The 637-nt window shown below is 32.7% G+C and overlaps 2 protein-coding genes across 2 annotated transcripts in view; one reads left to right on the top strand and one right to left on the bottom strand.

Moving 5' to 3' along the window:
- The window catches only part of LOC307044209 (gamma-aminobutyric acid receptor subunit pi-like), a 241866-nt gene that overhangs the window by 134513 nt on the left and 106716 nt on the right, over window positions 1–637 (top strand). The gene's annotated exons all lie outside the window — the stretch shown is intronic.
- The window catches only part of LOC307044207 (uncharacterized protein), a 47841-nt gene that overhangs the window by 36890 nt on the left and 10314 nt on the right, over window positions 1–637 (bottom strand). The gene's annotated exons all lie outside the window — the stretch shown is intronic.

Genomic DNA, 637 nt, shown 5'->3' on the forward strand with positions numbered 1-637 from the left:
GTACATGACAAATTGTGCAAATGGCACATTTTGAAATCGGATACAGGACGCGTTTTGTGTAGATGTCCGACGGTTGTTTCCATTGTGAGCTAAGTTAACAATATATCATCATACATAAAGAATAAAAAAAAAAGATATTGGATATGCCATATCGTATATGGTGGCTAATGCACAGTGTGCATATTATAGGTCTTAAATCATCCCTGTTGTAATAAATTCGTTTCATTTTAATTTTTTCCCGTTGTAATAAATTAGTCAAATTTTGTCGATCAATAAGAACACAGAGTTGCTAACTTCTATATGTTTCAGATAACTTTATTTACACACATGCAAACACTATGTTCAAATGTTCTCAACGGAGAATGAAAATTACTTGCCTTTTAATAAGGGCAAAATAGTACAAATGGCACTTTTGGCTAAACAAGCAAGATAGAAAAATAGGGCCCGCCTAATTATACAAATAAAAAGGCTGAATAACTTAAACTTAGGCCCTAATTAAAAATGAAATCCCCTTAGCCTATAAATAGGGCGGTTTGTAGCCTAATATTAAAAACAATAAATCAATGGCATAAATGTTCTCAACGGGAGAATGAAAATAAGGGGAATAAACTAGGCTACAACTGGAAATAATTTAGGC

The sequence above is a fragment of the Notothenia rossii genome (genome assembly GCF_949606895.1).
Source record: "Notothenia rossii genome assembly, chromosome: 6".
In the NCBI taxonomy this organism is placed as follows: Eukaryota; Metazoa; Chordata; class Actinopteri; order Perciformes; family Nototheniidae; genus Notothenia; species Notothenia rossii.